Below are 11934 nucleotides of genomic sequence, written 5' to 3' on the forward strand. Positions count from 1 at the left end.
TAGGGCTCAGGTCTGTTGTCAGTCGCCCCTAGCAACCACACATTCGGCATGTCGCCACAAGGAGGCAGCGCGAGACCAGAAGTAATGCTTCCGGTCAGCTTGTAAAATACATTTAAAGTTAATAATAAAGCCAATCAGGTTTTTAGATGTGACTCAATGGGAAACCCAGCGAGTCTATTAGAAGTAGAATGATCTCACAAAGTCATCAATAAGGACGGGCCACGCTCCTGTTAAAGAAACAGACTCTTGTATTATTGGTTCACAATATTATCATGGATAATAATGATCGCAGTAAAAGCTCTTTTGACGTAAGCCACCCACACACCTTCCTCATCATAATTGACATGTCATCTGTGATCATGTGCTGAAGTCTAGTAAGAGATTCCAGGTGTCCTTAGGAATCGATCTTTTGTGGTGCTCCTGAAAGAGACATAAAGCAAAGCTTATAAATCATAAGGATTAGTCCCATGATTACATCACCTCAAGTTTGTTTAACTCACAACTAAAAACTTGTTCCACAACTCCAAGAACTTGAATCTTCCAGCCAATACTAATTCCAATATGCAATTGCCATCTCTAAATCTGTAATTAAAAAAAACACACACACACAAATGAATAAAGAAATAAATGGAATTAAGAAAAGAATAGCTGTGAATGAGCAATAAGCAATAACATGAGTACTGAAAGATTCTTACCCAAACCTTTCTGGCCAGGATTTTTGGCAAAATTAAATGTAAACTGGTAAAAGTCCTTAAATCTTCCTTGGTCCTTTAACTCCTGCTCCATCTTTGGCAGCTGAGCTTTTAACTTCTCTATGCTGTCACACCTGTGGAAGCATTACATCACACAATTTTGTACATACACAGTACCACTGACTTATGTGACATCTTCCAAAAACATCCTGTAACTTCTACTAGGGAACTTTTAGCAGCAAACTTATAATACACATGATTTCATATTGTTAACAAGATAGAATAGATCTATATGTATAGGTAAACAAATGTATATAAAGATAGAAGCTAGCGTTACGGTACATAAGCAATGCTTTTTTTTTTTAACCATGTTACTCTGAGTGTGTGTTGTGAATGTTGTGAATGTTGTGCTGCTTGTAAAGAAACAAGCCGAATTTGTGGCTGAGGTGGCAAAATGTCACTGAGTTTACAGAGATGCACCAGAAAAAGGATTTGTTAAGAGTCATCTGACCTTGGGGTGAGTGCTGACTGCACCTTTTTTTCCACTAGTTCTCTACACACCCAGTTCACCATTCTGTGTGACAGGTATGGTATTGGAACAGTGGGATATTTTGTTACACTTCTGAGCCAGCAGTGGAGGCAGTCACAGTAAAGAATGGCTGTGACAAAAAAACCTACACAAGCCAACTGACACACCAGCACACCCTGATTACATGATCCAAGAATGCCTGTAAAGCACACTCATACTTGTTTTGTTTGTGAAAGAGTGAAGATAGGCATACACAGCATGAGCAGGTGGCCTTCATAGCAGCATTAAAGTGCAAAATCTGTGAAAGAGGTTATTTACCTCAAGCCCACTGTAAACAGATCTTAGTGGGGTTTTTTTGTCCAGGCACTTAAGTAACCAACAAGCCTGCATTAATGCCATATTAATATAACTGAAAGTATTGTACTCCATCTCACTCCGCTCTTTATACATATTTACAATTCAACTTCCAACATTTGAATTATGGTTGTCCTCTTAATTGTGAGTATAACGTTTGAATGGTTGAATTTGGTAAGAATGGAAGAACAGTTTGTTTCCCCCCTTCATCGTTACCCCTGTTCTGCCAAGGCCATCCATGACTCCTGTTTTGAGAACTCGCATTGGGTTGCTGCCCTGACTTCCAGGCTATAAGGAGGACACTTATACTGTCGGGTCCAAACCCAGGTCATCACAGAACTGCTGGATCCCATCGATGCCTATCTTGTTGTCATCATGAGGATCTGCATATAAGAGCACAAAGAGTCATTTGATTGACAAGTGATTCAGGGACAACTTTTACATTTGTAAAATGTAACTTGTACATTTAAAAGTGTATTACAAAATGAACATTTGCACACAGTATTGTAGTGATGCATTTCCTACCTCTGAATTGTTGTGACCTAATCTGGTCACCCCGGATTCCCAGACTCCGTCCCCGAAGCACAGAACATTGAATGAAAACCAGTACTGATCAGTTTCAGTTTCGCCTTTATAAAGGGAGAATGCACAGCTCAATACAGACCCCTCGATCTGCTCCTGCAGCTGACCATTTGCATTCTGTCTGTCCCATGCATTAGGCTCGTTTTATTAATCTTACAACAAGGTGTGGTTACATTTACATAGAAAGGCATAAAAGGTAATGTTTTTCAGTGAAACATGCATATTCAATAATCACAAGGTGGAGGGCGTATACGAAACTAAAAGACATTGAAGTTCTCCCACTCACATCTCTGATGTGAGGGTGTGTGTGTATTCTCACAGGTCCTCCTGTTACGGCCTTGAGTATATCTTGTCTCTTTGGCAAGCTTGTGTGGGTCAACTTAGGGGTTTGCAGTTCGAATTTCTAAACTAACCATTAAACATCAGAATGCTTTATGACCTCAGTCAGAGGTCACGATCTATGAGCAACCATACACTTTTACCATATGTGCAGACAAACATATATTTTGACCAAGTTTGACCATACATTTCCACAATTCCCCCTTTTGGACTCTACTAAGAGTCCAACACAAAATAAGCAAAAGAAATAACAAACGGTCACATCAGCAAATAGAAAACACTGTGTGTAATCAAACAAAACTATGGGTAAAAGTGACATCTATATATAACAACACTGTGAGTAAAATCCAAACACCTGGTGTGTGCGTATGTGTGTCAAAACCATTAATGAAGGTGCAAAAAAGAAAACTCTGTGAGAATGTAGTGTATTAAAAACATATCATGTGAGTACATAAAACGAAACGTGTTATACATCATAGTATGTGGGGGTATTTTAATCGGTCGGTCTTTCACCGTTCCCGCCCCCAGATACTCCTAACAGCTCAAATATAATGAAAATTATCCTACAGTAAGAATGTTCAAAAGTGTGTCATTCAGCCGTCCACGGGTGGGTCTCGGTCCGTCTGCCTCGTCCATCCAGCCCCCGTCAGGTCCTCTGGTCCTCTCGTCCTCAGGATGTGTCTTCTTTCTTCGGATCCCTGGGGTTAGACTACCCGGGATCCTTGATCTCTGTCAGGGGATTATTCTGCCCCTTTTGTGACAGGATCTGTGTCTGAATCAGCCGATTCAGACTTCTGCGCCCTCAGATCAGCGTGGACGTCCTGTAGAGATCATTGAGGCTCCTCTGCGCCTGCGCACTGGCTCCAGTGATACCAGGTGTCCCCCTTTCCTCTCAGCCGAACCGCGTGAGAGGTGCGTTCCGTCACTTGGTAGGGACCGGTCCACCTCGGCTCCGACCACTTCCTTTTATCACCTTCAGGAGGACCCACTCGGCTGTGTGTGGCTCCTTCTGGACTCACCATCTCTCCTTTCTCCTGTAATACAAATTCTAACACCAAAGCTTCAAATTCATTATATTATGGTTTATATTAATACCATACTGCATGCTTCTTCAGTCTCAGCCGGCCAGCTGGTCCAGGAAACTGTCGACCTGTAAGAAGCTCATAAGGTGTAGATTATATGGCGTTATTACCAGAACATCAATACAATAGATAATACTTGAACCCATATAAATTTGGTCTGTGCACAGATTTTAGCCAATTTTTGTTTGAGGTTTGATTCATCCTTTCCACCTTTCCTTGAGATTGTGGATGATAAACAGTACCAAAAGCATGCTTCAGTCCCAACATAGCCTCCACCTGCTGGAGGTATTTATGTTTGAAATGTGTTCCATTGTCAGATCTGATTTTTTTCAGGAAAACCATGTCTAGGAATGTAGGTGTTAATCAGAAATTTAATAACAGTTTGTCACGACACCCCACATGGCCTACCCCATGCGCTTCCTCCATGGCAGTCTGTCTCAGTCCAGGTGGCAGTATGGGGCGTCCGTCAGGCCCTCTCCATACTCCTCCTGTGTCAGTCGCCCCTCTAGCTTTCCACAGTGTTTTTTCCTGTGGAGAGGCTTTGTTTTGCAATTCCATCAAATCAGTCCAATCAACAGGGGGAGGCAAGTCTGTTTCTGAACACATAAAAAGCATTCGCTCAACATAGCCTGCTGCCTGTTTTGCTGCCTGATCTGCTGCATTGTTTCCTCTTGTGACCCTGTCAGTTCCTGCTCCATGACCTTTGCACTTAATCACAGCCACTTTGCTAGGCAACAACAGAGCTTCAGCAAGCTCTCTCATTTCAGCCTCATGCCGTATAGGTTTGTTAGTTGCAGTGAGAAAACCTGCTCTCAGCCATTGCCCTAATTCCACATGCACTGCTCCTGCCGCATATGCTGAGTCAGTAAAAACATTGATGTCCTGTCCTCGACCTATCTTTAGTGCCTCAATCACTGCCCTCACCTCGGCTCTCTGCGCTGACTGCTGTCCCTCTAATCTTTCTGCTTTCAGTGTTCTCATTTCTTCCCCTGTGTCTTCAACAACTGCGTATGCTGCTCTGAGTCCTTCTGTGTCATGTCTAAAACAGCACCCATCTGTGAACAGATTTCTGGCCTCTGTTAGTGGTGTGGCCTGTAAATCCATTCTGACTTTTTCTTCTCTGGTTACCCTCTCTACACATGTGTGTGGCTCTCCAGCTCCTATCTGGTCTGCCATGTTGATACCATCATGTGTGAAGGTGATGTTTGGTGCTTCTAAAATCTTGCTCAACCTCCTCTGTCTCAATGAGGTGAGTGTGAATGTCTCTGAGTTCACGTATGCCACTACACTATGTGTTGTCAGTACATACAGCTGGTGTCCCATGACCATGTGTGCGGTTTTTTGAATTAGCTTAGCTATTCCTGCTGCGTGTTGTGTGCACTGAGGGTGTCTTTTCTCCATGTTGTCCAGGGGGACGCTGATGTACATCAGTATTAGTCTTTCTCCCCCTTTTCTCTGGAACAGGATGCCATTGATGCAGGCATCCGTTCCAGAGACATCCAAATAGAAAGGTAAAGTGTAGTCAGGTGAGGCTAGTTCTGCTGCAGTGGCCAAAGATTGTTTAAGAGCAATGAATGCTTGTTCCGCGGCCTGCGTCCAATTTAGGCGAGCTGACACATTACGCATGCCATGTTCTTTGACAAGGTCTCTGAGAGGTTGTGTGAGGCCCGTGTAGTTAGCAACAAAGTTTCTACTGTAGCCAGTCAGACCGAGAAATGAGAGCATGTCCTTCACTTTATCAGGACGCGGATGATGCAAAATGGTAGATTTGTGCGAAGGCGATATGCTGACTCCCTTTTGTGAAACAATGCGTCCTAAGAAAGCAACTTGTTTCCTGACTAATTGGAGTTTAGATTTGCTGACCTTAAAACCAGCTGTGGCCAGATGTTGCAAAACAGCCTGCGTGGCATCCAGGCAGATTGCTGCCGTTGGAGCTGCGATAAGAAGGTCATCAACGTACTGAATGAGTGTAGTGTTTTCTGGGAGGGTGCAGTGACTGAGTATCTGTTTCAAAACCTGATTAAAAATACCGGGGGAGAGCGCAAAACCTTGAGGTAGCCTGGTGTAGCGATACTGTGTTCCCTGACATGTGAATGAGAAAATGTCTCTGCATTCAGGTGCCAGAGGGAGACAAAAGAAAGCATTAGCTAAATCTATGCAGGTGAACCAGCTCTGTGAAGGATCCAGTTGGGCCAATGCCACATATGGATTCGGAACTGGTACCGTGGGGGTTGACAGTACAGCGTTAATGTCCCTCAGATCATGTGCCATGCGATATTTACCTGTCCCTTTCTTTTCTACAGGTAGGATGGGAGTATTCCAGTCTGAGTGAGAGAGTTCCAGCACGCCATTTTCAAAAAGTCCATGAATAGTATCTGCAATGCCAGCTCCGGCTGCTGGCTTGTGTGGATACTGTGGTATCCACAAAGGGCCTGGTGTGTTAATCTGAAACGTCACAGGTTCACAGTCCACCAGACCCACGTCAGTGGGGCCGTCTGCCCATAAATGTGGTGGCAAGCTGTCAATCACAGCCTGTGCCAGAGGATGATCAGTTTTCTCTCTACCATGATGTCTAGCAAGCAGTTCATGTGCCAGAGTGACAGTGTTCATAGTTGAAACAGTTATTTTGTATGCTTTAGCAGATGGAGAATACATGATTTGAGGTAAAGGTGTGGGTTGCCAGTCTGATTGCCCCATGGCACGTTTAACCATGCCACCTAGTTCTTTGGCCTGGTGGTTTGGATGTACAGCTAATGAGACGTGGGGATGCCCTTCGTCACTCATCATGTACCAAGACATTTGTTCTGGAGTGAGGTCCACACCGGCTGCCACGCCCTCAGATGCCACAAAAATGTCTCGGACTGTAATAGACCAGTCCTGTCCCTCTAGGGAGTGCGCAAACTTCTCATGGTACCAATCAGTTTGCTGCCTGTCATAAAATAGAGTCACATGAGGGGGGTCAGGGGGAGAAACATATGGTTCGACCTGCGCTATCCAGGGCTTCCACCGCAGGTAGGCAGAAAGGATTCCTGGGTTCTGGGGAGTTTCAGGATGTAACATGCCCCAGTAGATGTCAGCACATGGGTCAGTCACAGGTCTCATCAGATATTGTCCGCCTGTGTCTGCAACATTACAGTGGAACATGGTGCCGTCCGGCAGTGTCACTGTCAGCCCGTCTGGGCCGCACAAAATAGATGCTCCAAACTTAATCAGCAAGTCTCTCCCCAGTATATTCAGAGGCAGAAGAGGTGAGTGTACAAAACAGTGTGAAACAGTCTGATGTCCCAACTGAGCAGTCATGGGAGTGGTTATAGGCAGAGTCTGTTTATCCCCAGGTCCTGGGGGGCGGGAGGAAGCCCTCCGTGGACCAGACGCTGCACGTCCTCGGGCATACTGTCCCTGTCTGTGTGGACAGTCTTTGGCCCAGTGTCCCAACTCCTCACAGTAATAGCAGCGGTCACGACTTGGGTCTCCCCTCGGCTGTCCCCTAAGTGTTCCACCCCTTCCGCGCCTGCCTCTCCATCTGCCCCTCCCTGATCCGTACCCCCTGTAGGACCCCGTAGGCTGCTGATAATCAGGAGAATAAGGTGATGGAGGCACCCAAGGTGTGACAGGAGGTGCGTCAGAGCTTTCAGTGACAACCATGACTTTATTATTTTTATCTTTCTTTTTGTCATTGGCCTTCTGTCTGGCCTCAGTCAATTGCAGTTTCAATAATTGTGCTTGCAAATCCTGGACATCCTTACTGTCAGCTTGTGCTGCGTCTTGGGCGCGTGCCAAGTGATGTACTAGATGTCTCTCCCACACACTGGAATCACACCCTGCCATGTCTGGGTTATTATCCATGGCAGTTTTTACAGTCTCAGGAACCCCGTATAGGACGGCGGTCCTGTACCACACCCTCTGAATGCCTGGGTTACCAGGGTGGCACCCGGTGTGTTTGATCCATGTGTCTTTGCTTTGATTAAGATATTCTCTTGGACTCTGTTTGGGGTCCCATCTCAACGTGGGAACGGCGGCTCCAGCAGGCAGAGGATATTTATGTCTTAGTGCTCTGCCTATTTCAGTGCTGACCTGAGTGAAAGGTGTGTCATCTCTCTGTCTAGTAGTGGCGGCGTCCTCCTCTATGTCCCTCACTTCTGAAGCTGTAAGACACCTAGAAATAACGGCCCGAAAATCACCTAGAGCGAGTCTGTGACCTGCTGTCAGACTGTCAAGTTGACTCAGCCACATTGCTCCACCTTCGGCCACTGGAGGTAATTTATCCACTAGTGCCTGTACATCACCTAGTGGGAATGGACGATATTTGATCTGGTGTTCAGTTTGAATCAGTGGTAACTGATGGTTGAGTGTCTGTGTATTATCATGTCCTTGAGATCTAGTTGTCATGTGGTGTGTTTTGTGTCTGTGTGCTAAGTGTTCAGCCTCGTGTGTTTTCAACCACTCCTCAGTAGCCTTGGCCTGTCTCTGTAATAGTTCAAACGTCTCTCCCTGCTCCGCGGACCAAACACCCTCGACCTGCATCTGAATTCCAGCTGTCCTCCCTTCCTGTGATCCATCTTTCCACACACCTCCCACGTGAAGTGTAGCGTCTCCAAATTGGGGTTAGCGTGTGCATATGTGTGTGGTGTTAAGTCCTGAGCTATAGCAGCCCGCAACTCCTTTAATTCCTCCTGCAACTGTTGCACCTTGTCTATTTCTCCCTGCTTTGTGTTCACAATGTCTGGTGTCTGTGTTCTGTGTGACAGCGGGGCTTCAGCTGCAACACATAGTGCTCTGTCGCAGCTCGGTTCTCTGCCCTTTCGCAGCTGGAAAGGTGAAAGGTCAGGGGCCTCTGGAGGCCCTTCACGGGTGCTAACTCCCGAGGGTAAAGCAGACACACTACTCACTTAGGACGTGTGAGAGCTGTCATCAGACCACGTCTCAGAGGAATCAGGCATGTCTGTTATGGCCAGTGTGCCTTGAGTTATTTGTAAGACTGGATATAACCCAGCAGATGAATGAGAGGATGGTGGTGCAGTAGGAGGGGGTGGTGTATACGGTGGGGGATCCTTAAGTTTTTCTGCTTTGGCATCCTGTGTTTTGGGCTTCTCGGTCATGAGGTGAGTTACACCCTGACCTATCAAAGCCCATCGCGCCCACTGAGCTCTCTTCTCCTCTGCTTTTTCCTGCTCCCTCTTAAATCTCCCTTTCTTAGACCAGCCACACTGCTCTGCACTCTTCCTGGCCTTCTCCCTCTCTGCCTTCGCTTCACCCTCCTTTCTCCAAAACTCCTTCTGTAAACAACCTCTATCTTTCATGCCACGGCCTATTTCTCCCAGCAAAATAATGACTGCCTCCCTCATCTGAGTCATCTCTTCAGATGCGGTTTTAGAGTCAAAAGCCTGATGCAGCGCTTTCTCCAAAATAATCAGTTGAGCTTCTACTGTTTTTAGTGGGCTGTTCGGACCCCACCCATCATCAACAGTGTCTCTATTAAAATCTCCGTCCATGTCGTCAGTCATCAAAGTCTCAGTCATGTGATTACGTGAAAATTAAAACTAAAGCTTAATAATAGTGTGTTATTTGCAAAACTGTGCTCAGAAGAGTTAACAAAACTATGATGTTAGAAAAGTTCAGAAACTATGTTCACATCAGAAATATATACAAAAGTATGTGCACAACAAAAAACACTAATCCAGTTCGTGAGTGAACCTACTTCAACAGGCCACTGCTTTACGTTTACACCGATTAAGGTTTCCAGCAGTGCTGCTGCTTCAGTTCACCTCGTCTCTGGCATTCATACACATTCCACACTCATGCTTTACCCATTTATACTGCGAGCTCGGTGTGTGTGTGTCAGTACTGTATCTTCACTTCTCTTTGTTTCTCTTTAGGGGTGCTTCATGAACTCACAGGACTTATTCTCTGGTCTTGCCGTTCAGTGTAAGAACAGCTCACAGTTATTTCATTAATTACTCTACTCTCTGATCTTGTCGTCTTTATCTCAGACGACTCACAGTTATGAGTCTCAAGAGTGCCTTTCTTTTCTAGATTCTGGCCGACTGAGAAATATGGCACGCTGTGTCCCTGGTACTCAGTCCAATGGATTCGAGACTAGCCTCTGTCCGTGACACCAGAATCTTATATATCTGTAATTTGGAAGCCTGTTGACTTACTTCAACTCCCGCCTAACTAGTGCGGTCATTGTTTAAGTTTCCAGTCTGTCCAACATGCATACCATGTGTTTTCTGCCTGGTCTTGTTCTCTCTCTCTTTTTTGTAGTGATTTAGGGTTCCTCAAGCCCCGGGCCTCAAACCCAGCTTTTCCGGCCCCTCGTCAGAGTACCGGTGGAGTCGCCACACTCAGGAATTGCTACCCCTTTTTCTCTTATTCCTCTGCAGGCATTATCCCTCTGCAGGCATTATTCCTCTGCAGGCATTATTCCTCTGCAGGCATTATTCCTCTGCAGGCATTATTCCTCTGCAGGCATCATTTACTTATCTCTTAAACAGCTGTAATCATTCACTCATTTACCGTAGTCATATACATTCACTTACGGTTATTTCACTGTAGTCATATTCATTCACTTACAGTTAAATTCATTCAGTCAATGTTCTTTTTGCTTTTACAGACAGATTACTACTAAGACTCGGGACACGTTACATTTTAGAGTAGTCAATGCAGATATAAAAGGTCTGCTTACCTTATTGTTGCCGGCACGTGTCCTCTGTCTGTTCGTAATCGGCCCTTGTGTTCAATTGACGGATCTGAGGATGATTTTTGCCCTTTGATCCCGGACGAGCCCCCAATTGTTGTGACCTAATCTGGTCACCCCGGATTCCCAGACTCCGTCCCCGAAGCACAGAACATTGAATGAAAACCAGTACTGATCAGTTTCAGTTTCGCCTTTATAAAGGGAGAATGCACAGCTCAATACAGACCCCTCGATCTGCTCCTGCAGCTGACCATTTGCATTCTGTCTGTCCCATGCATTAGGCTCGTTTTATTAATCTTACAACAAGGTGTGGTTACATTTACATAGAAAGGCATAAAAGGTAATGTTTTTCAGTGAAACATGCATATTCAATAATCACAAGGTGGAGGGCGTATACGAAACTAAAAGACATTGAAGTTCTCCCACTCACATCTCTGATGTGAGGGTGTGTGTGTATTCTCACAGGTCCTCCTGTTACGGCCTTGAGTATATCTTGTCTCTTTGGCAAGCTTGTGTGGGTCAACTTAGGGGTTTGCAGTTCGAATTTCTAAACTAACCATTAAACATCAGAATGCTTTATGACCTCAGTCAGAGGTCACGATCTATGAGCAACCATACACTTTACCATATGTGCAGACAAACATATATTTTGACCAAGTTTGACCATATATTTCCACAGTATCTGTTGTAGAGCTGTTCAAGCCTCTTCTTGTCTAAAGCTCCCTTTAAATTTGAAACGTAGAGCTCTGGGTTTTGGAAAAACTTATCTGTGGCAACATCTAGTTTCCAGTCATTCTGCGACAGGCAAGTCACCGCAATCTTCTCATTGGATTGTGTGAAAATCATAAACTGACGAACTTTATCCTTCTGTGAGGACTTCAGCTTGACAGTGCAGTTGGCATAATGTAAACAGGAATGGTTTAACTTATAACAGCTTATTGAGACTGGTATGAGAGTGCAAAAGATGTAATGGTGCAAGACAGTTGGCATAATGTACAGTCCATGATTGGTTTAAGTTACAGCAGCTTATATGAGACTGGATGACATGACTAAGGTGCAAGCGAATACACAGGGTAAAGTGCCTGGTGCAAAGAGTTCCTTTTTGTTAAAGTGGCTGGTACAAAGAGTTCCTATGTTGGTGGGGGGTCAGGGAAGGGGGGTCAGGGAAGGGGGAGAAAGTGGGGCACAGCAGGGAGAGAGTTCAGCTTCCTGACAGCCTGGTGGATGAAGCTGTCCCTCAGTCTGCTGGTCCTGGCCCGGAGGCTGCGCAGTCTCTTTCCTGATGGCAGCAGACTAAAGAAGCGGTGTGAAGGGTGGGTGGGGTCTCCTGTGATGCGGAGGGCCTTTCGGGTGAGACGGCTGTCGTAGAGGTCTTGGAGGGAGGGGAGAGGGACGCCGGTGATCCTCTCAGCTGCTCTCACTATGCGATGAAGCGTCTTCCTGCAGGTGGCGGTGCAGGCTCCGTACCACACAGTGATGCAGCTGGACAGGATGCTCTGAACAGCCCCTCTGTAGAAGGTGCACAGGATGGAGGGAGGGGCTCTGGCTCTTTTGAGCTTGCAGAGGAAGTAGAGGCGCTGCTGTGCCTTCTTGGTCAGGGATGCAGTGTTGTTAGTCCAGGAGAGGTCCTCAGTGATGTGCACACCCAGGAACTTGGTG

At 45.7% G+C, this 11934-nt stretch overlaps 1 pseudogene; it reads right to left on the bottom strand.

Moving 5' to 3' along the window:
- Positions 1-177: 177 nt before the first annotated feature.
- Positions 178-11504, bottom strand: LOC114449724 (DCN1-like protein 1; annotated as a pseudogene).
- Positions 11505-11934: the final 430 nt, after the last annotated feature.

This window comes from Parambassis ranga, chromosome 17 (assembly GCF_900634625.1).
Source record: "Parambassis ranga chromosome 17, fParRan2.1, whole genome shotgun sequence".
Classification (NCBI taxonomy): Eukaryota; Metazoa; Chordata; class Actinopteri; family Ambassidae; genus Parambassis; species Parambassis ranga.